General features: G+C 44.4%; 1 non-coding gene across 1 annotated transcript; it reads left to right on the forward strand.

The window, feature by feature from the left end:
* The first annotated feature begins 19255 nt into the window (after nucleotides 1-19255).
* LOC144493279 (U2 spliceosomal RNA) lies at nucleotides 19256-19454 on the forward strand. The gene has a single exon (XR_013497720.1). It is a non-coding gene; the product is annotated as a U2 spliceosomal RNA (small nuclear RNA).
* Nucleotides 19455-23786: the final 4332 nt, after the last annotated feature.

The following is a 23786-nucleotide window of genomic DNA, read 5'->3' on the forward strand; positions in this document are numbered from 1 at the left end:
GCCAAGTATCTGTCCATTCAGACAGCCTGTCCAAGTCACCCTGCAGCCTCTCAGCATCCTCCTCACAGCACACAATACCACCCAGCTTAGTGTCCTCTGCAAATTTGGAGATATTGTATTCAATTCCTTTGCCCAAATGATTCATGTATATTGTGAACAGCTGGGGTCCCAGCACTGAGCCATGCAGTACCCGACTAGTTGCTGCCTGCGACTGTGAAAAGGACCCATTTATTCCCACTCTCTGCTTCCTGTCTGCCAACCAGTTCACTATCCACGTCAATACATTTCCCCCAATGCCATGAGCTTTAATTTTGCTTACTAATCCCTTGTGTGGGACCTTATCAAAAGCCTTTTGAAAGTCCAGATACACAACATCCACTGGTTCACCCTCGTCCACACTACTGGTCACATCCTCAAAAAATTCCAGAAGATTTGTCAAGTATGATTTCCCTTCAGTCAATCCATGTTGACTTGAACTGATCCTGTCACCACGTTCCAAATGCTCAGTTATTACATCCTTAATAATTGACTCCAGCATTTTCTCCACCACCAATGTCAGGCTAATCACTATAATTCCCTGTTTTCTCTCTCCCTCATTTTTTAAAAAGTGGGGTTACATTAGCTACCCTTCAATCCATTGAAATTCTTCCAGAGTCTATAGAATGCTGGAAAATGATCACCAATGCATCCACTATTTCTAGAGCCACTTCCTTAAATACTCTGGGATGCAGAGTACTGAAGGATCTTCGATATTTCTCTCTCTTCATATCCATTTTCTCATTTTTGTTCCAGGAACAATTTTCCATTTACCTCCTGCTATATTTACTGAGGGCAGACTCTGGGCAGTGGGACAATAATAATTGTGGGCAGTAATGATTACGGGAAAAAGACACTGACAAATACAAAGCAGATTCTTGGAAAAGCAGAATAAGCCATATCTGTTGTTTGAAGTATTATTCTCACTTCCAAATACATTACGTTCAATGTACAGAACTTTAAAAGTTTTTAAAGTTTATTTATTAGTCACAAGTAGGCTTACATTCACACTGTAGTGAAGCTACTGTGAAAATCCCCCAGCCGCTACACTCCGATGCCTATTCGAGTACATTGAGGGAGAATTCAGCATGGCCAATGCACCTAACCTGCACATCTTTGGCCTGTGGGCGAAACCAGAGCACCCGGAGGAAACGCACGCAGACACGGGGAGAACATGCAAACTCCACATTGACAGGGACCCAAGCCAAGAGTTGAACCTGGGTCCCTGGCACAGTGAGGCAGCAGTGCTAACCACTGTGCCACTGTGCCGTCCTCAATCCAGCACTAATTATATTGTGATCATTTCTTCTATAAAATCAAAGAGGTTTCAAACCAAACACCTTTCACCGACTGAGGGTAGTCATTAGCTGCTTTGAAGGGAACATGAGCATTTGTTTTTGACCAGATATGAAGCATGAAGCCACCTGCAGAAATAAGAAATACAGAACAACAAAACATCAACTTAAACTTAGAAGAAGCAATCATCCATTCCATATTGAAGTGCTTTTTCACAGAATCATTGCAGCACTGAAAAAGGCCGTTCAGCCCTTGGTGTCCGTGTCAGCTTTCTGAATGAACAATTCACCTTGTGATACTGCCTGTCTTCTCCCCATATCATTGCACATTCTTCCCTTTCAAATAGTAATCAAATTCCCTCTTGAATGCCTGAACTCCACTCCAGTCTCAGACAGAGCCAGGCCTTAACCGCATGCTGTGTGACAAAGTTTCTCCTCCACTGCTTTTTTATTGCAATTACCTTAATCTGTGCCGCCTTGTTCTCCATTCTTCCATCAATGGGAACAGTTTCTTCCCAGCCCAGATTCCTTATGATTTTGACTATCGCTATGAGGTCTCTTCTCATCTCTTCAACAGTCTCAAATAAAGCCAATTCAAATTAAGTACAATCATTCTCCCCACCTGAGGAAATTACAGAATTTTTGCACCACCAAAAAAGGCCATTCAGCCCTTTGTGTCAATGTCAGCTCTCTGAATGAGCAATTCACCTTGTGATTCAGGGACAAACCAGATCCAAACCGACAAGATATTGCATCCCATCTTGGGTTCGATCAAATCAGACCCAAGCTGACAGGATGAGGCATTGCACCCACGCGAGGGCTTGATCTAATGCTTCATCTTAGCCAAACGGCCGAGATGGCTTTGAAAAATTGCATCAGGTAAAGCGTCTGTTTAACCTCATTGGCTACCCTAACTCTTTACTCTACCCCAGCTTAGGCAAACCACGATTGCAGGTGGCTGCACACCCCCAGTGCAATGGGCTAGCCTCTTCCCCTGCCTGATCATGGTTTCACCCCTCCCAGGCCAACATTTGTTCCTCAATCAGTAGGACCAAAGGATCCAGAGAAGGTTCACAAGAATGATCCCTGGAATGAAGAGCTTGTCGTATGAGGAACCGTTGAGGACTCTGGGCGCCCGATTTTACCAAAACTTCGCGCCCGTTTTCGGGCGTGAAATCACAGTAAAGTTGGGCGTCGGGCCTATACGGCGATCTGCACCCGATTCTGAGTAGATCGCGGCTTTACCGACACCCAATTCAGGCGCGGGTCCGGCCCGCACCCGAATCGGACAGCCCAACGATTTAAATGCATTTAAATCGACTTAATGAACCGCGCACCCAACTCTACCGCCAAATCCCACTTTAACGTCTTCTGGCCTGTTCCGCATCTGTGTTGTAAGCGACCTGCAAAATAAAAGTCTGAAGTCGTCGCTGCAGCTTCCGAAGAGCGGGGTCAGAGCCTCCAAAGGCTCTCTGACCCAGGTCATCCTCTGGTTGGGGGGGGGGGAGAAATGGGACGAGGAGGGGGGGGACCCAGGTCATCCTCTGGTTGGCGGAGGTTCCGCTGCCAGTCTGCGGCTCATCGGTGGGGAGGGCGGGGGCAGGGGGCGTCCGCCGCCACTCTGCGGGCCATCCCTCCTCCCCACCGGAGGAACAAATCCCTCCTGCCGGAGTGGACGTGCGGCCATGCCATCCCACAAAACCTTCAGGATGAAGCGATTCCTCGCTAAGAAGATGAAGCAGAACCGGCCAGTTCCACAGTGGATCCGCATGAAAACCGGCTACAAGATCAGTACAAGTCCAGGAGGAGACACTGGAGAAGGACAAAGCTGGGCCTGTAAACGGATACACCATCACTGGTACACTACCAGCCACAGCCATCTCTCCCGCTCTCTTGCCCCTGCAGGGAAGAGTAATCTGTGGCTGGTAGTGTACCAGTGACGGTGTATCCCTTTACAGGCCCAGCTTGGTCCTTCTCCAGTGTCTCCACTTGGACTTGTACAGATCTTATAGCTGGTTTTCATGTGGATCCACTGTGGAATTGGCCGGTTCTGCTTCATCTTCTTAGTGAGGAATCGCTTCAACCTGAAGGTTTTGTGGGATGATATGGCTGCACGTCCATTCCAGCAGGAGGGGTTCGTTCCTCCGGTGGTGAGGCAGGATCGCCCACAGAGTGGTGGCGGACCGCCCTGCCCCTCCCTCTCCACCGATCGGCCGCAGACTGGCAGCGGAACCTCCCCTGACCAGAGGATGATCTGGGTCCCCCCCCACTCCTCCCCCCCACCCACCACCGCCCCCACCCCCCCGACCCCCAACCAGAGGATGACCTGGGTCAGAGAGCCGTTGCAGTCTCTGACCCCGCTCTTCGGAAGGTGCAGCGACGACTTCATACTTTTATTTTGCAGGTCGGTTACAGCGCGGACGCGGATCGGGCCAGAAGACGGTAAAGTGGGATTTGGCGGTAGGGTTGGGCACGCGGTTCATTAAGTCGATTTAAATGCATGCAAATGCATTTAAATCGTCGGGCCGCCCGATTCGGGCATGGGCCAGACCCGCGCCCGAATCAGGTGTCGGTAAAGCTGCGATGTGCTGGGAATCGGGTGCAGATCGCGGGATAGGCCCGACGCCCAACTTTACCGCGATTTCGCACCCGACAATGGGCACGAAGTTTTGGTAAAACTGGGCCCTTGGACTCAAAATGGTAAAATCAGGCCCTGGGTCTGTATTCATTGGAGTTTAGAAGGGTGAGGGGGGATCTTATTGAAACTTACAGGATACTGCGAGGCCTGGATAGAGTGGATGTGGAGAGGATGTTTCCACTAGTAGGAAAAACTAGAACCAGAAGGCACAACCTCAGGCTAAAGGGACGATCCTTTAAAACAGGGATGAGGAGGAATGTCTTCAGCCAGAGAGTAGTGAATCTGTGGAACTCTTTGCCGCAGAAGGCTGTGGAAGCCAGGTCATTGAATTTCTTTAAGACAGAGATAGATAGGTTCTTGATTAATAAGGGGATCAGGGGTTATGGGGAAAAGGCAGGAGAATGGGGATGAGAAAAAAATCAGCCATGATTGAATGGCAGAGCAGACTCGATGGGCCAAGTGGCCTAATTCTGCTCCTATGTCTTATGATCGAATGGTCTTGTGGACCTAAAAAATGAAGTAACGAGTTGTTCATTTCATCTATTTGTTGTGGTACCTTGCTGTGGAGCAATTAATTGTCAAGTTGCCTCGATAAGAAAAGTGACTACATTTCAAAAGCACTTAATTGGCTGTGAAGTAGCCTGGGAAGTCCCGTGGAAGTGAAAGGTGGTTCATAAAAACAATTATTTCTTTTCATCCAAACAGAACGCTCAACAAATAATTCCTCCCACTTAAAATAAACTGTGCTGTATGAGCAATATGAGGAACTCATTTGTGATTCTTCTGAGGGCAAGAGCTTTACATAATTGACACAAGAGAAGCCACTTCAACGCCATCACTCATTGTAACTTAAAATAAATTTAAATCATGGAGTTCATGATAGACGTGTAAAAGAATAGGAGAGGTGAATAGATAGCAATTAGATTGGTATAAAATTCCCTGATAATAAGCAGATTGGGAAATAAAATTGAATGATGCTAAGTTGTACCCAATTTACGGTATTATCGTCAGAGAGACTTTGGGTTGTATTTAATATTTCTCCAAGCCCAGCAATAATTAAATGTCGATTATTTTTTTCTGCAGAAGTTTGAGAACAAATACTTTTCACCAACTGAGAGCAATCAACAGCTACTTTGAAGGGATCAGTTTTGATCAGATGTTGGTGTGAAGCTGCTTGCAAAAAAATCACAACAAAACCAAATAACAACATGGGTCGGGGGGGCGGGGCGGGGGGGGGGGTGGCTTTTAGAATGAAGATTGAAAAAGAAAATAGGCTTTCTGTGGTGATAAATAGAAGAGAAATTTTCTGTGCATTAATCATTACCCTGCACGATGAAAAAACACAGGAAAGAATTATAAACACAGAAGTTTTATATTTCTATTCCATTTCAGTCAGCAGCATGCTGTGACCTCATGGCCGAATGACAGGTGAGCGCTGACATCCTCTGCATGGCAATCATTGGCTGTTCATAGTGAATGGAAAAGACTGATTCTAAAACTTGCTTTCCTGTGTAGATGCAATGATAAAAGTTAATTAATGTTGGCAACTGCAGATAGGAATAGCATCCCGTGTTTGGAACCTGGAGTTTCCCTTTTAATAATTGATCAAGTAAAGTCTCTCATATATTCTCATCAATAGATGTAGTATATTAAAAGCGATTCATCTGCATGTATTTGCTGTCTGGTGGCTGTCAAGCTTCAGGAGTGACTGTATTTGTGTGACAGTGATATGTTGTATAAATGCTTGGAAGTTATGTATGTGTCTTAGTTTGCAACCATAGGGTGCAGCTTAAGTGCATGTCCTGCCAAGACAAGGACATTTTGATTCTTCTTGTCCTGCCATACCAAATGTCAGTGGGGAATGCAATCCTGCCGATCACAGTGGACCCACAGTCATTTAACATTCTGAGACAGCTCCATAGTGTCAGCAACATGAGTCTTTTTTTTCATTCATGAGACATGGGCGTCACTAGCATTTATTGCCCATCCTTAGTTGCCCCGAGGACAGTTGAAAGTCAACCACATTGCTGTGGCTCTGGAGTCACATGTAGGCCAGATCAGGTAAGGACAGCAGATTTCCTTCCCTAAAAGATATTAGCGAAACAGATGGGTTTTTCCAACATTCGACTGTGGTTTCATGGTCATCAGTGGATTCTTAATTCCAGATATTTTTTATTAAATTCAAATTTCACCATTTGCCGTGACGGGATTCAAACCCAGGTCCCCAGAACATTAGCTGAGTTTCTAGATTAATAGTCTAGCGATAATACCACTAGGACATCGCCTCCCCCAAGTGTTAGCACTGGTCAGGACTGGAACTATAGATTCTAACTCCAGAGATTCAGAACCAGGTAAGTGTGTGGGGGAAAGAGGGAGACTCGGAGGGTATGGAGGGAGGGGAAGTAAGGCTTGGGAGCAGTGGGAAGAGTGTTGTTCAGAGTCTTGATGTAGAGAACAGGGAAAGAGGGAGCACCCATACAGCGCAGACTTTGAATGGGGCATCTGATGTGGGAAGAGGACACATTATAGAGGCGCCTGCTCCTCATTTTCCCATCGGGGCTTCCTCAATGCCCCTGAACTTCACCTACCAGTCTCAAAATTGTGGCTGAGTGGGAAGTGTCCCTCAAGTAGCCAATAATTGACTGTTTAAGGACTACGATTAGGGGAAGGATCCTCAGCCTCGTTCACACCATTCTCCCCACTTCCCCACCTCCCCCTCACCAAAAAATTGTTGACAGTTTGGTGGTGGGCAGGTAGGATGGCAGGGGGAAGATCACTAAGGGGATTTTAATGGCCCTCCTCCCACAGCCTACAAAGCAGCTGGTGAGAGACAGTAAAATTCTGCCTTTAAATAGGCACAAGGAAGGAGTCACAAGATTGTGTGAGAGTTGACGATGTATGTGCAAAAAACATGGGATGGATTGGTAGGTAACATGTGATTTCTGCCCTTCCAGCTGTTACATGGGAATTGTGCAGTCTTACCCTCAGAAATTCTGTAAAGTGTGCTGCCTTCTCTTACATCTATTTCTAAGTTCCGTGGATTGCGCCTGAAAGCTGTCTCTTGCCAAGCTTTGGAGAACGGGGGAGTGTTTTAGATTGCCAAATAGCATCGACGTCTGCTCTCTCACTTCATGCAATGCATCATTCACTTCACAAAGCATCACACAGAAGCTGAAGTGTTCTGTCTCTTGCTTCTAGACTTTATTTTGTTGGATTGCTTCATTTTGTCACTGCCTGCCTCTTCTTCCCTTCCTCCTGCCTCCCTCTGCACCTGCAGCTACTTGCGTTTTAAATTTCTGCCACCGTAATTTCAGGGTTGCAAGCTCATAAGATCTTTATCCTTCCATTTAGCTAACTCTCTCGCACATGATGCAAATCTTGCAGATAAGCTTAGAGTAATTATTTGAATGAACTGACTCCAGCAACCATCTGGAAGGCAGCTCAAAGCAATTTCACCGACTTTCATTCGAGCAGACTATTGTATATTATGATGAAATATCCTCCTGCAGTGTGAGATGAGGTGATGATGTGTGTGCTAGTAGAAGTCCTGTAGGAGTACCAGAACAAATGTCAGTACAACACACCTCCAATTGTTTGGGTTGCCTGGTGACAATTTCACAGAAACCCACTGCAGTTTTGCATCGGTGCATCAGAACTGCTAGAAACAGCAAGCCTTCTGTTTCCTTGAAGCTCACCAAGTCCTGGTACATCCTGGCAATAAGTTACTACACTGAGATTCCCCACAAGTACAAGAGACAGACCAATTGGCTTGGGGGGGAGGAGGGGGGGGCAGGATTGGTGGGGGGGCAATCATTTCTATTTCTTTGAAAACAAAATGTTTTGCGGATTAATATTGCTTTTCAAGCACCTTTTAACGCTGTCAGAATTCTGTGCGGTAATAAACAGAGTAAGGGAATCATGCTACTAATTAAAATATCATATCACCAGTCCGAGCCTGTTCTGTAAATGTCAGGAGATATCAGCATATGTTTAATTTTGTGAGCTTCTGGTGAGACACGGAGTAGCGGCGGTGGGCAAAGCAGTCAGGTTGGACACCTGCTCAAGACAAATTTGTTGCCACGGTTCATTCTGTCACAAGTGGTCCCTCTTCACTGAGGCAGATGTTGCGGACCCGCTTAGTCACTGGTGTCCACTGATCATCAATTTACAATGAGCTGCACTGCCTCCTCCATCTTTGCCAGAGGGCCTGGACAGTAGCAAACAGAGGCTCCATAATAGACTCTTCTGTGACTTTGGCATGTGACAGCAATCGTCACAAATTGAACAGACTGTTGTTTGTTCAGAATGTCTTTCATTCTTGAAGGATCATACTGAGAAAAATGGAGAAAAGGGGTTGGCGCCAGCACGCACCCTAGCCTATCACCATTGAAGGTAGGGTAGCTGTTAGAGGTCTCCATTCTGCTTGACCTCAACTTTTTTATCCTTCATGCAGTTGACAGAGAACCGTGAGGAACCTTGAGGGGCACCACCAGATCATATATTCTAAATTCCATCCTGTCAGAGTGGATCAGTGAGATCTCCCACACTAGTGTACAGGACAATATTTCACTGAGGGAAAAAAAAATGCCTCTGGCCTTACTATTAGTCTAAAGAAAACAAAAGTTCTGAACCAACTACATGCTCTGAGGAAATTCCAATTCACTGCAGATCAGCATTGACAGCAGCAACTCGATGCAGTAGAACAGTTTACCTATCGAGGTAGAGTGATCACAAATGATGTCACTGTCAATAAGGACATGGACAATCGACAGAACAAGGCCAACTGCACCTTTGGCTACCTTTCAAAGTTTCTCTGGCAAAATCGGTCACTGCACATCTCTATCCAAACTCATGCATGCGGAGCTGTGATTGTCACAATTATCTTGTCTGGATCAGAATCATAGATTCTGTGTAAACAAAAAACAAACGTGACTGCTGGAGCTCTTCCATCAATTCTGTCTTTGTTCCATCATGAGGGTCAAGTGAAAGGGCTAATTCGCAAAAGATGAAGTTCTCAATACAGTCAATCTGCCGACAATGACAGTTGTGCTAGCAGGACATGTGTCACATGTGCTTTATGGTGAACTATGAGGTCGAGGTGCACTCCACTAATGTTACAAAGGCCTGCAGGAAAGATAGATCTTTCTGGCTGACAATGACCATCAGGTATGAGAGCAGGGGGAGGTGATGGTATTGTGTTATTGTCACTGGACGAGTAGTCCAAAGACCCAGAGCTCTGAGACCCAGGTTCAAATCCTGCCACTGCAGATGGTGAAATTTGAATTCAATAAAAATCTGGAATTAGAAATATAATGAGGAACATGGAACCCCTTTTGATTGTTATAAAAACCCATCTGGTTTCATTAATGTCCTTTAGGGAAGGAAATTGGCCATCCTTACCCAGTCAGGCCTACATGCGACTCCAGATGACTTTTAACTGCCCCCTCAAGGCAATTAGGGATGTGCCCATGAACCATGAATGAATATAAGTACGGAGGCTGCTGAGAGAGAGACAGTTGGCAAGAAAGCAACCTACAAATTGGAAACAAAGAGATGCGAGAATGCTGAGGAAAGGTGCAGATAATGGAAGAATACACTAATACCAGAACCCTCCAAACCAGGAGTTCCTGTGCCCCTAATGCTCCAGAGCTTGCAGATCAAGAGTTGGCCTCTTGTGTCACCAATAATCATGCAGAGCAACTTTGAGATTTTAGTCACATTGTCACCCTATTTTGTATTTCTAAAAAGGACAGCATCTTTAAACTTCATTGTACAATAAAGATAATGGGCACGATCTTACCAGCTCTCAGTGCCAGTCGGTCAGCGTGGTGTGCCGGAAAGATAGCTTGCAAGGCCAAAACTCCGATGCATGCCGGACACAAATCGGACCACTATTCTCCTCGCCCAGTTTGGCCGGCGAGAACGACTTCGCACCCCGAAAGGGCGTGAAGCCTATTAACATAAAATGGGTGAGAGTTAGAAGGGTTACTTGGTCCGGTACAATGGCTTCTGCCCTCATGGCTGCTTCCCCCCTCACTGGTGAGATGTCAGCCAGAATCACTACTGCTCTGCAGTAGCTGAGACTAGGCAGCTTGGCCATACTGGGGGGGACTGGAGGCCATTGAAGCCCCCGGGTCATTGGGGGCATGGTCGGGCAATGCCCATCAGTCAGTGCCAGTCAGGCACTGCCCACCTGGCACCCTGGCTGTGTACACCTGGCACCCTGGCAGTGCCCAGTTGGGTGCCATAAATGTGTCAGGGGGTGTGGTCGTGCAAGGGGGAGCTCTGTGGGCCGGGGGTGGGGGGGAATGGGAGTTGTTATTGTGCAAGAAGATGCATGCAGGACATGGGCATGGTTGTGCAGGGGGGAGCTCTGCTGGAGGATGGGGGGGGACGGTATGGCACAATCCTGATTCTCTCTGGTTGCACGCGATCTTGTTTCTCACAAATAATCTAACAGTCCTGCACTGGAGGACAACTTCCTCCCTGGGTTCTTTCTATCCTTCTTGAAGTAAATCAGCGATAAAGATTTCTAACTGAGGAAATGATTCTTCAAGCTCCAACGGAAAGTCATTGACATATTATGAAAGAGGGCTTGAGGATCCAGGCAGACGAATCAGCAGATGGTGTTGTTTGGAGGCTGTCTAAACCCCATTCTGACACCCAGCTGCTATCTGCACCCTGCATTGAAGAAAATATATCCAGAGCTAAACTTTCACTTGAGCTGTAAGAAACTTGCTACTATGTTCAAATAGGAATTCATAATTTAACTAACAATTCTGATAAATTTAAATTTATTAAACAACAACTTACATTTATATAGCACCTTCAACATAGTAAAACATCACAAGGTACTGATCACATGAACGTCATCAGATAAATTTTAACTCTGAGTCACATAATAGATACCTGGCCTTGTGACCAAAAAGCTTGAGCAAAGAGATTGGTTTTAAGGAGCGTCTTCTTAAGGGAGGTGGGAGAGGTAGAGAAGCTCAGATGCTTTGGGAAGGAATTCCATAACTTAAGAATCTGGGCAGCTGAAGGCAGAGCTACCAAACATGGGGCAAAGAATGTTCAAGCAGCCAGCATTGGGGGAAAGGGAACATAGGAACAGGTGTAGGCCAAGCAGCCCATCGAGCTTGCTCCGCCATTTAAAGTGAACATAGCTGATCGGACTTTCAATGCATTTTGCATACACTATTCCCATTACCGGCACGGTAGCACAGTGGATAGCACTGCTGCTTCACAGCTCCAGGGACCTGGGTTCGATTCCCGGCTCGGGTCACTGTCTGTGTGGAGTTTGCACATTCTCCTCGTGTCTGCGTGGGTTTCCTCCGGGTGCTCCGGTTTCCTCCCACAGTCCAAAGATGTGCGGGTTAGGTTGATTAGCCATGCTAAAATTGCCCCTTAGTGTCCTGAGATGTGTAGGTTAGAGGGATTAGTGGGTAAAATATGTAGGGATATGGGGGTAGGGCCTGGATGGGATTGTGGTTGGTGCAGACTCGATGGGCCGAATGGCCTCTTTCTGTACTGTAGGGATTCTATGATTCTATGATTACTGTTAATAAGAAATCTATCAATCTCTGCTTTAAACATATGTAATGGGGGAGATTTTGCACCCTCGTTCACCAGCAGTGAGAACGGCAATGCAGGCAAATAATATGATTGAGAGTCAGGAAACAACATTCCCACCGACAAAAGTTCATTTTCCAATTTTCTCCACCCCTGACCGATCACTTAGCGTTAGTAAATTTCACCAAATTTAAATATGATTAAAGGGCTTCCCAGCCATTTGTTCTCCCCGCCTCATAAATATACATACCGCACCGACATGATGTCACATTGGTGAGGTTCGTAACAGCTCTTTAAGAACATGAAGCAGTCAAGGGGATCCCGCCGGGTGTACCAAGTTAAGTAGAGCCCCAAGGGGAAGGGAACATGCTTGGGTACTGCCCGCTGGTACAAGTTGGCACTGACAGGTTGGCACTTGCCAGTCTGTGCTGGAGCGTTGCCAGGGGCAGGCTCGCAGTGGAGGCTAAATGGGGTTCCCATTATGTGTGGTGGGGGGGGAGAAGACCAAAGCCTTTGAAGGGGGAGACTTGGCAGTGACGGGGGGGAGGGGGGTGGGGGGGGGGAGCGGCCAGTGAGTGGGGGGAGGGGAACCTGGTATTGAGTGGGGGAGCACTGGTGGTTGTCGGGGTGGGGAAAGCCACTGATAATTGTGCGGTGGATGGGGGAGAGCTCCTGATACCTTCATGGTGAAGTGGGTGGCTGGGGGAGTTCAACCTCATTTCTGATTGTGCTGGTCTCTAAAGATAATGCTCTGATATCTGTTGAGTTGGCCTCGCTACCTCTATCAGGCCTTACCCCAGCAGATTGATGGCATAAACCACATCCCGCAATGGTTCAAATCTGGCCTGAATAATGTGCTGTGAATCTGGAGAAGTGCACGGTGGTTTTCAGTCAGAACCTGACACTCTGACAAATTATGGGAAAGTTCCACCCACTACCTGAGCTTTCAAAACCCGTTGGGGTTAAGAATTCAAAAGATTCACAACTCTCTGAGTAAAGCAGTGTCTCAGCATCTCGTCCCTAAGTGGCACCCTGCTTATTTTTGTGAAATTGTGTCCCTCATTCTAGATGCCCCAATTTGTTGCTTGGAGAATTCAAAAACCAACTCTGACACCTCCCAATTTGCAAAATGCAAAGAATGCGGTGCAACTGGCAGACATAATGCTCAGAGGCAACTTTTCTTGCTGCCCCTTGCTGAAGTTACACAGTTAAGTTCATGATGTGGTCCATCAAAATGCACTGAAACCAGCTCAATATCTTCCCTTAGAGGAGACTAGATACAGAGGATGAGGTGGTTTGATATGACCTTGATGCTGGCTAGTGCCGCTGGGTTCCCAATGGGTTAGAAGTCTTCAGCAGTTACTGCCACTCAGCAGAGTAAACCAGATAGAATTTTCTGAGGTCGGTGACCACAATGATCTGGTTTTGTTTTTGAAAAGGACCTTCCTGGCTATTGGCCTTATTGAATGTGGCAGGTTTAGTCTCGGATTTATACTGGCTATGTGAGAGCCACAGGTAGGAAGCTGGAGACATTGATACGTGCGAGAGCAGTTTGAGTGATCCACTGTCTACTCTTGTCCATTTCCCTCTTTCATCATTTTATCAGTGGAATTGTCAGCAACAGAGAAGATAACAAAATGTAGAAACAAAAGAGTAACACATCTTTAAAAAAATCTAGAACAAATTATTGTTTTACATGCATCTGCCATCATGCAGCATGTAGCCCAAATATAGTGGCATGTTATGACTGATAAGAATACAACAGCTATAATAATTACTGCAAACCCACAATCTTCATTTATAATTTAACTCAATTGTAAGAGTAACCAACGGTATTAAAGGAAACATTCAAGTCAATTCTTCCAAAACGATCGGTACAAAAGAAGCCAGACAGATGGTTCTCGCATTTTAAAACCTTGCAACCTACATCTGATACAAGTCATAGCTGAAGTGCACTTAAATACTGCCACTAGACACTCAATACTTTTACCACATAGGTGAGATCAGTGGGATTTGATCTGAGGGAACAAATTGCTTTGACAGATGATGCCTCCAGTGCTGTCAATGTCAGGGAAATGTTTGTGAGTGAAATTGATGATTGAAAAAGGTGTGACAGATTGTCTGTCTATTTAAATATATGCAGAGTGTTTATTTTTAGGAATGAGATATATGTAGGTCATATTTTTAAAGTAAATTGAGAGACTCAATTTAAGATGAAGCACTTAAAGCTAAAGTGCTTCATCTTTAAGCACTAGAGACCACCAGGAGTTCTTGTGAGACAATGGTAGCGTCCCTCTGCCTCTGGGCCAGAAGCTCGAGATTGAAGGGTCGTCGGTTTTAATCCAAGTTTTCACCATGGAATATCCTGATTTTGGGAGAAGGGACCCTGTTTAAAACACGGGCTGTTGGTCCCTAGACCAGAAAGGGCACTTGCCAAATTGCTAAACCAAAACCAACCCCACCCAACAGAGATTTTGATCACCTGATCGCCTTTAAAACGAGGGGGTTGAATAGTGGAGTCGAACGAAAGGAAGGAACATGAACCACGCAGCTCGACAAGATTGGTATATCAGAACAGTGCCTGGCTCTTTCTCTCTCTCTCTCTCTCTGTCCCTCCCTCTACAACAAGGACCAAAGGAAGTTGCAGAAATGGGTATGCTCCAGGATGTTAACCAGAGAGGACATGACGGGGTGAATGTTTCATCTGTAACCTAATACTCAGCCTAACATCATGTGGAGAGTCACCTCACATCCCCACCAAACCTTAGGTAATTTTGGGGTTTTAACAATTGTGAGTAGGGGAACCTGGAGGGGTTTAGCTCAGTAAAGTCCAAGGGGAAGTAATATATTTTGTCATAAGCCACATAAGAACGTTTAGCATCGGTTGTGCTAATATATTTAGATTTGTTGCATGTAATAAACATACACTTATTATTTAAAACATGAAACCTCTGTCAATTGCATTATTCATCATCCTTCAGTGTGGTTCATAAATGTAAGGCCAGACCTTCAACCGTAAATGAGTTCAATGATGACCAGTAAGGCTGAACGACTTTCACACGATTGGAAACACCCTACAGGGTTCAAATCCAGCTTCAGGCCTCGATGGCCACAGATACTGGGTTCATAATGTGGCCAAACTGGTTGATAAATAGCCATAAAAGCTTTCAATATATTTGATGAAAGGTGGTAAGAGCCAGAGAGTCTCCTGGTCAGTCGTACTGAAAAAGGCAATGGCAAAACATTGCATACACCAGAAAAAAACATGCACCAATCCAATGGAAGTTAATAGTCGTCAATGCTAACTATAGGTTGGACACTGGAAGAAATGTGAACTCTTAGGTACCTGAAGGAGGAGGAGGTCATTGTGTTTAATTCTGAACTGGAAACAGCATGCTTTATTGCAATGACACTACCAATACTTACCAAGGTAGCGAAAACCATGGATGTTCATGCCACTGGTTTCTCAAGATGACTATTTTTCTGAATAACTGCATTATGTGTGTATTTGATCCTGGAATCATAGAATCCCTACAGTACAGAAAGAGGCCATTTGGCCCATTGAGTCTGCACTGAAAACAATCCCACCTAGGCCCTATCTCAGTAACCCCACATATTTACCCCACTAATCTCTCTAACATATGCATCCTGTGACACTAAGGGGCAATTTAGCATGGCCAATGCATCTAACCCGCACATCTTTGGAATGTGGGAGGAAACCGGAGCACTCAGAGGATATCCACGCAGACATGGGAGGAATGTGCAAACTCCACATAGACAGTGACCCAAGCCGGGAATCCAGGTCAATTGCATTATTCATCATCCTTCAGTGTGGTTCATAAATGTAAAGCCAGGTCCCTGGAGCTTTGAGGCAGCAGTGCTAACCACTGTGCTACCGTGCCTTGGATTCAGTTAAAAAAGTTGAGAATGATAGTTCAATGGTACCTCAAGAAACCAACTTCATAGCCTCCAACTGCTTCCAACACTCTTTTAAAACTAGAACTCACACTCTCTCTTCACCTGTCCATCAGTCCCTTCAGAGACAATGGTCAAGATTTACGGGCGGGTTCGGCAGTGAGAGCATAAAATCTCGCAAGAATTCCCAAGTCACATTTCATGCCAAGGTAAACACTTGATACGAATTTCCCTCCCCCCGCCATCAGCAATGTAATACATTTCCTGATGTTTAACATGCTCCCACTGCAGCGAGGTTGGAGAATTTAGCGGACAGCCAAATCTCTGTTCAATGCGGTAGGTAAGGAAAATCCCACTGCCGCAATGAACGGTGGTAAGATTATCAGGCTTCTACACCTGAATTACTCCCCAACCCTCCCACCACCTCCATCAGAAAATTCATTCACGTTGGCGTGAAGACAGAGTAGTGTGAATCACAATTGGTTTCCCAAGGCATGCACTGCTCAGCAGGGAGGGGGGGTCATACCCGGGCACTGCCCCCAACTATACGCCCCGGCAATGCCTGGGCAGTGCTGGGGTCAGTGCCCAGACAACGCTGTGATAGTGCCAGGCAGGAGTGCGGGAGGGAAGTGCCAGGTGGGTGTGCGCGGGATCGATTCCAGGGGATGCCTTTACAAATGGTGTTCCCGATCTTCAAGGCGCTAAGTTGCTGGTGGGGTGGGTGAATCAGAGGCCAGTGTTATGTCATGGGATCCACCCTTTGAGTTTAGTTTCTGCTGCCAGCATGACCCAACAAACAAAGCCATTTTTTCCGCCTGACATCAACCTTTGACAAATCCCAGGAAGATTCCACCCAATGTTCCTTGTCTCGGTGATGTGGGAGCTTGATTGTAGTGTTATTCTGAATTGACTGTTTGACATTGTCAAAATGACTTTTTAACATTTGTTAGGTTCTCTTATTTGTTCAAGAATGTGATCGATTTTGCAGCAACCTTATCCTGTGCATCTGGGTCTGAAGGGTTCGTATTGTTCCGGGGGTTGATGGCTAACATCATTAAGACATTTTCCACAATGGGTGCAACTCCTTATTTTGTGTACTCAGCTTCCTCAATCCCTTTCTGCAATGCATTACTGTGTGGTAAACGTCAAAAACCTCATTTTCCACTTGCTAAATTAGTTAAGCCGCATTTACTTAGATTTTATAGCTTATGTTATTGTCAGTGGAAAATTACCATGACAATGAGAAAAGTCCTCATTTTATGGCACTGCAGTGAATGTGAACAATTTGCATAGATTTGCTACCAAAAGTCAGTCACAAAAAGGATCATTTCTCTCCATGCATCCCATCCCAGTTTGCCGAAAGATAAAACTACATTGTGGTGCATCTGATTTTCATCATTTTGTTTGTGTCTAGCAGCAAGAGGATAGCTTTAAATAGTTTTTGAAAAAATTAATTTCTAATAAAAAAAGGCCATATTACAATACGTTTCTGAAGATACAAATGCCATACCTCATTCAATGTAATATAATCGCTACCCTTTTATCTCGAACACCAAATTTATCACAAGACATTAGCTCCTGTTCTCAATTGACATTATAAGCTCTCATTTCTAAACTCCACCTCTTCCCAATTTGCTGAATTCAGTTTCCCCCAAATATATATATATCTGAACTGTTGCAGAATGGAAAATTTCCAGACTAGATGGTGAACCTTAACTTTCTACGGCGACTGATAGGTTAGCTACCACAAGGTCTGACACTGCATTTAACAAGCTCACCTGACAGCATTCACTAAACCTTGTAAAACAGATCTTCGCATCCAGTTCAATAAAATGTTACAGGGTGAGCATACAGGGAAAATCTGACGTGATCCACGTGGCACCGCCAGATGTTTGACTCAATTGGCCTACTGTGTGTTCAGTTCAGAAAGACTAGTGTTTCTTGGTCAGGCTATGCTCAGGACAATTGTGCTATGAATAAGTTACAGATTCATTTAGAGTTTAAAAATAATTTAATATGTTGCAAATTGCTGTTCTGTGACCAAAAGATTGATAATCGCAGAATTTTATCATAGAACCCCTACAGTGCAGAAGGAGGGCATTCAGCCCATCAAATCTGCACCAACACTCTGACAGAGCACCTTACCCAGGTCCTATTCCCGTAACCACACATACTTAACCGACACATTTTGGTACACTAAGGGGCAATTTAGCATGGCCAATCCACTTAACCTAAATATCTTTGGGAGGAAATTGGAGCACCCAGAGGAAACCCACGCAAACACGGTCGAGACTCCACACAGTCATCCAAGGCCAGAATTGAATCTAGGTCCCTGGCGGTCTGAGGCAGCAGTGCTAACCATTGTGCCACCATGCCGCCCAAGGGAGGAAAAAAAGTAGAATACAAGAGAAAAATAGCTAAAAATATAAAGACGGGTAGTAAGAGTCTCTGTAGATATTTTTAAAATATTAATAAAGTAAGCATTGTTCCTGTAGAAAGTGAGTCTGGGGAATTGGTAATGGAAAGTAAGGAGATGGCAGATTGGTTGAATTGATATTTTGTATCGGACTTCACTCGTGAATCCAAGTAACATCCCAGAAATAGCTGTAAATCAGGAAAAGGAAGGAAGAGAGGAAGTTGGAAAAATTACAATCACCAAGGAAATGGTACTAAGAAAATTGTTGGAGCTGTGGGCAGTGGACTTCATCCTAGGGTCTTTCAAGAAGGGAGATAGTTGATGCGTTGGTTTTAAATTTCAAAAATTCCCTAGATTCGGAAAAGGTTCCATTAGATTGGAAAACAGTGAATTAACTCCTTTATTTAAAAAGGGAGAGAGACAGAAAGCAGGCAAATATAGGCCAGTTAGATTAACATCCGTTATTAGAAAACATTAGAAACTATTATTAAAGACATTATAGCGCAGCACTTAGAAAATTTCATGGTAATCAGGCAGAGTAAACTTGGATTTGTTAAGGGAAATCACGTTAAACAATTTACTGGAGTTTTTTTGATAAAGTAACATACACTATGAATAAAGGGGAATCAGTGGATGCACTGTACTTAGATTTCCAGGAGGCAATTTTATAAGGTGCCAGATCAGAGGTAATTGCAGAAAATAAAAGCTCATGATGTAGTAGGTAACATATTGGTGTGGATAGAAGATTGGCTGGCTAACAGGAAACATAAGGTAGGCATAAATGCATTGTTTCTGATTGGCAAGATGTCACGAGTGGGAGTGGGGGGGGGGGGGGTGTGTGTGGTTGGTGCGGGGGGGTGGCCACAAGGATCAGTGCTGAGACCCCAACTATTTCCAATTTATACAAGTGAATTAGATAAAGGTATTGTTACTAAATTTGCCAATGTCACAAAGATAGGTAGGAAAGTAAATTGTGAAGAGAACACAATGAGATTACAAAGCAATATAGATAGGTTAAGTACAAAGACCTAGCAAATGAAGTATAATGTGGGAAAATGAACATAAGAACATAAGAAATAGGAGCAGGAGTAGGCCATCTAGCCCCTCGAGCCTGCCCCGCCATTCAATAAGATCATGGCTGATCTGATAGTGGTTTAGTTCCACTTACCCGCCCGCTCCCCATAACCCTTAATTCCCTTATTGATCAGAAATCTATCTACCTGTGACTTAAACATATTTAACGAGATAGCCTCCACTGCTTCAATGGGCAGAGAATTCCAGAGATTCACTACCCTCTGAGAGAAGAAGTTCCTCCTCAACTCTGTTCTAAACTGACTCCCCCTTATTTTGAGGCTGTGACCTCTAGTTTTTGTCACTTTTTTTTTCGCTTCTCGGCCTTTTGGCTAAGATCAAGTGTAGTATCGACATGCTGTGCTTGGTTGAAGTCATTAGGTTACATTTTAGCTTCATTTGAAGCAATTTTTAAAAGCGGCATCTCGGCCTTTTGGCTAAGATGCAAATGAGATCAAGCCTTGGAGGAGGAGCTATTCCTACTCCAACCAGCTTGGATCATGTAGATCAAGCCCAAGATGAGAGCCCTGTCTTGTCAGCTTGGATCGGGAATGTCTCAACTTGTTGAGACTCTGAATTGGACTTGATTTGATTGAATTGGAATAAAAATACAAAAAAAATAATGTGAGAAATTGTCAATTTTTGCAGGAAAAATTTAGAAAAGAAGCACATTATCTATATGGTAAGAGATTGCAGATTTCTGAAATGCAAAGGGATCTAGGAGTCTTAATATATGAATCCTAAAAGGTTAGTGCTCAGGTATAGCAAGTAATTAGGAAAGCTAATAGAATCGTATCATTTGTTGTGAGAGGAATAAAATACAAAAGTAGGGTGGTTATGCTTCTGTTACATTGGACACTGGCGAGACCACATCTGGAGTTTAGTGTACAGTATTGGTTGTCTTACTAAAGGAAGAATGTAAATGGGCGGCACGGTAGCACAGTGGTTAGCACTGCTGCCTCACAGCTCCAGGGACCTGGGTTCGATTCCCGGCTCGGGTCACTGTCTGTGTGGAGTTTGCACATTCTCCTCGTATCTGCGTGGGTTTCCTCCGGGTGCTCCGGTTTCCTCCCACAGTCCAAAGATGTGCGGGTTAGGTTGATTGGCCATGCTAAAATTGCCCCTTAGTGTCCTGAGATGCGTAGGTTAGAGGGATTAGTGGGTAAAATATGTAGGGATATGGGGGTAGGGCCTGGGTGGGTTTGTGGTCGGTGCAGACTCGATGGGCCGAATGGCCTCTTTCTGTACTGTAGGGTTTCTATGTTTCTTTCTATGTTTCTATGTAAATGTATTGGTAATAGTTCATTGATGGTTTACTGTGCTAATGCCTGGATTGGGTGTAGTCTAATGAGGAAAGGTTGTTCAGGCTAGGCTTGTATCCGCTGGAGATTAGAAGAGTAATAGGTGACTTGATTGAAACATATAAGTCCAAAGATGTGCGGGTTAGGTTGGTTGGCCATGCTAAAATTGCCCCTTAGTGTCCTGAGATATGTAGGTTAGAGGGATTAGCGGGTAAATATGTAGGGATATGGGGTAGGGCCTGGGTAGGATTGTGGTCGGTGCAGACTCGATGGGCCGAATGGCCTCCTTCTGCACTGTAGGGTTTCTATGATTTCTATGATTTCTATGATAAGATCATAAAGGGTCTTGACAGGGTGCATGTGGAAAGGATGTTTCCTCTTGTGGGAGAATTTAGAATGAGAAGGCAACTGTTTAAAAATAAGAGGTACCCATTTTGGACAGAGATTAAGTAGAATTGTTTTCTCTCAGAAGGTTATGTGTCTTTAGAACTCTATTCCTCAAAAGGTAGTGAAAGCAGTGTCTTTGAATGTTTTTGAGGTGGATAGATTCCTGATTTAAAAAAGGGCGATGAAAGGTTATTGGGGATAGGCAGGAATGTGGAGTTAAGATTACAGTACGATCAGCCATGATTTTTAAAAAAAATCTTTACTCCAATCTTAAAGTTACAAAGCCAATGCACACAGTGGACTGGACAGACCCATATCCATCTTCTTGTTCGCTCCAAAACCCAAATTCAAACTGAATCCAATTCATTGTCCCCACAAGAGAGACAAACAAGATCCAAAATGACAAGATAAGGTATCACACCCCATCTTGAGCTTGACCTTAGCCAAGAGAATACAGGCATCTTAATTGTTTTAACACCTTTAAATGTATTTCACCTGCATGGGGATTGAACCCATGACCTTGGCATTATTAGCACCACACTCTAACCATCTGAGTTAACAGGCCAAGCTTACTGAATGGCAGAGCAGACTCGAAGAATCGAGTGTCGCAATTTGTATGTTTGCATATTCTAAAGGTGTGTCGTGCTCTTCCATGAGACATATTCTTACATAAAACTTAACTACTCTTATATTTGAAAAAGTTTTTTTGTATTTTTGGTTTCATTTTCTCATTCTTTTTTATTTTATTGCAATTCAAAAAGCACAAAACTAATTTAAAATGTTAGAATGGCCAGACCTTTAGAAATTTCTCTTACTCGCAGGGATTTTGACTACAAAGAACCCTTTCAGAGCAGTGATCAGAGACATTTACATCTGAGGCGATCCAAAGGTCCTCAAGGGACTTGAGTATATAATCTAGGCTCATAGCAGTACTGACAGAGTGCTGCACTTTCAGAAGTGCCATCTTTTTGATCTGACAAAATGCCAAGAGTTTATTTTTCCAAACATAATTTCAATTCCGAAAGCATGATGTCAACATTTCAATTGTTCATGTGTTCAGGGCGGCACAGTGGCACAGTGGTTAGCACTGCTGCCTCACAGTGCCAGGGACCCGGGTTTGATTCCTGACTTGGGTCACTGTCTGTGCGAAGACAGTACGTTCTCTCCGTGTCTGTGTGGGTTTCCTCTGGGTGCTCTGGTTTCCTCCTACTGTCTGAAAGACGTACTAGTTAGGTGCATTGGCCATGCTAAATTCTCCCTCAGTATATGCGAACAGGCGCCGGAATATGGCGACTGGAAGATTTTCACAGTAACTTCATTGCAGTGTTAATGTAAGCCTACTTGTGACACTAATGAAAAAACTTAAAGGCCACTTATGCTTTGACTTTCTGCACATCCTCCACCATAGTTACAAAAACTATCAATCCAGAGACTAGGAGATTTTCATGATAACTTCATTGCACTGTTAATGTAAGCCTACTTGTGACTAATAAATAAACTAAACTTTCCTTTTCCCAAAGAGATCAATTGTAATTTTCTTAGATAATAATAAATATGAGTCCATGACATCTGGGGACCCCTGACCTGGAAACATCACCAACAGGAAGGAAGAATAGAAGCTATCTGACTGGCAGTCATAAAAGGGAGCTGCAGACACAAAAAGGAGAGTTGCAGACACAAAGAAAATTTGCAGGCACAAGTCAATCAGCATACAGATGCGGACACAAAGAAGTACTGCAGCAGGGTGTTTGGTTAGAGATCAGCTTGTTCTTAAGCAAACTCCTCGTGTGATTAAGAGAAAGCTTATCTCTACCCAAACACTTTTTTTTGACAGCAAGAAGAAAACTAAAACTCTCGAAGCTCTTCGAGAAGTGGTGTACCACCAAGCTAAAAAGGGACTGAATCCTAAATGTGGTGTGAATAGCTCAGGTATGCGAAAGACATGAGAGTTTGTATCAGGGGACCAGATCATGAACCAAGATAGTTGAGCATATAATCTAGGCTCATAGCAGGTTGGTCTATTAAAGGTTGGTCTGTTAAAAAGAAACTCTTGGAAGCTTTGCCTTCAGGACTGATATGACCCAAGTGACAGAGGATTTGTAGATATGTATCTTGTCAGTGTTAACCGTGTCCGGTGAGCTCAGATAGAACACAACTGCCAGGTAACTCGAGAGCCGAATTGATTGAGTGAAAAGTAAAAGATTCTACAGATCAGAGGCTGAATTTGGAAAACTGTGAAATTGCATGTGGTGCTACATATCTGTGAGGAACCATGTGGGTGATTGCGGTTATAAGATGTATCTTTGCTACATCAAATATTTAAAGTGAAATTTAGCTTTAAATTTGAAGAATCATTTGCCATTAATTCATGTGTAATTTGCATTGGTTCTGACTCATTTTAAAGAAAAAGCTACAAAAACTGGAATCTTATTGGTAATTTCTTCAACTGGGGCAGCACGGTGGCACAGTGGTTAGCACTGCTGCCTCACAGTGCCAGGGACCCTGGTTCGATTCTAGCCTCGGGTATCTGTCTATGTGGAGTTTGCATGGTCTCCCCCGTCTACGTGGGTTTCCTCCAGGTGCTCCGGTTTCCTCCCACACTCCAATGATGTGCACGTTAGGTTGATTGGCCACACTAGTGCCCCTTAGTGTCAGGGAGATTAGAAGGGTAAATACATGGGGTTATGGGGATAGGGCCTGGGTGGGATTGTTGCTGGTGCAGGCTGAATGGGCCGAATGGCCTCCTTCTGCACTAGGGATTCTATGATTCAGTAACTTGGTTATTTTGGTTTATGGTTTTCCCACAGGGATCATCGTAAAATCCAATCCTCCTTCTCTCATCCTTCTTCTCCCTCATTCCATGTTCTTTTCTGTCAGAGTTGTGACTGACATTGTAAGCGTGCATTTCTTCTCTTCTCCTCTTCCTTATTCACAACCAAATTTTTATTTCAAGGATACAAAAAATCAAACCTGCCTAGGCAGAAGAGAGAAAGCAAGAGGATGGTGAAGATGAAGATTCATAATCATTCAATTTCGCTGTCACAGTTGCTCAGTTACAGATCCTGCAGGCACTATGGATGATAGCACTGAGGCAAAGAGACACGAGGCACAAGTTGCCTGCAGCCAGAGAAGGAGAAAAGAATAATGAATGTTCC

Source organism: Mustelus asterias, chromosome 4 (genome assembly GCF_964213995.1).
Source record: "Mustelus asterias chromosome 4, sMusAst1.hap1.1, whole genome shotgun sequence".
Taxonomy (NCBI): domain Eukaryota; kingdom Metazoa; phylum Chordata; class Chondrichthyes; order Carcharhiniformes; family Triakidae; genus Mustelus; species Mustelus asterias.